An 890-nucleotide genomic window follows, 5' to 3' on the forward strand; every position below is an offset into this window, starting at 1 on the left:
CCTAACAGAAGTAACTCAAGCAACCCAATAGCTTGATGGAGGACCACCATTCAGCAATTAGCAGTGCCATTCATCCAGATTCTAGACACACTTCCAACCACCATTTCTTATATAAAAGAAAAGCCTCCACTGATGACAAATGTCAAAAATTTGTCTGAACGGTAGAAAAAGGTCAAGAAAAGGATTTAAGTTGACCGACATTAGTATTTAATGATTCCGTGCACATTTTACTATCACTCTGTACACGTACTGTGAATATGGTTTTCTTAAAGAAAAAAAAAAATCTATATAATCACCTGGAACTTCGAACTTTATTATGGAATAAGAATCAAATGCATTGTTGAAATATAATAGTCTTTATTGTAAACAAGACACAAACCATCTAGACAAAGTGGAAAAAGATTGAAAACAAGAGAAAGAGGTGGTTGTTTGTCCCTCGTTTCATTTCGTACAAATCCCTTTGCCTATCGTGTTACTGGAAGCAGAATCCATTGACAGCAATTAACTGGAGCTGGAAAGAAGACCACAGAAGTATTAGGATTTTTTTTTTTTTTTAGTTGTATTGTTCTTCGTTCTCTCCTCTATGTTTTAATGTGAAGAGAGAGGGGAAAATGCACCGTGAATAAATACCAAAATACTATGACATAAGGTCTTAGGAATATAATACACATAGGGGACTGAATTTTTTTTATGCAGTTTGGAAAAATGATGAAGTTTGTCTTTTTTTATTATGAAAAAATAACCAATCTTTTCATTTAGACTTTATAATGCAAGATACATTTAGAATAAATGAAATGAACATTTTGCACCATCTCACCTTTCACCAGTACGCCGGCCTGTATCCGTATCCGGTGCCATAACCGCCATGGTTAAAAATGATACGGTGGCCG

At 34.8% G+C, this 890-nt stretch overlaps 1 long non-coding RNA gene across 1 annotated transcript; it reads right to left on the reverse strand.

Annotated features, from left to right (window-relative positions):
* Positions 1–340: 340 nt before the first annotated feature.
* Positions 341–890, reverse strand: LOC119594407. Its single transcript, XR_005230613.1, has 2 exons — positions 818–890; positions 341–511 (listed from the first exon to the last, which is right to left on the reverse strand). It is a non-coding gene; the product is annotated as an uncharacterized LOC119594407 (long non-coding RNA).

Source organism: Penaeus monodon, chromosome 33 (assembly GCF_015228065.2).
Source record: "Penaeus monodon isolate SGIC_2016 chromosome 33, NSTDA_Pmon_1, whole genome shotgun sequence".
In the NCBI taxonomy this organism is placed as follows: Eukaryota; Metazoa; Arthropoda; class Malacostraca; order Decapoda; family Penaeidae; genus Penaeus; species Penaeus monodon.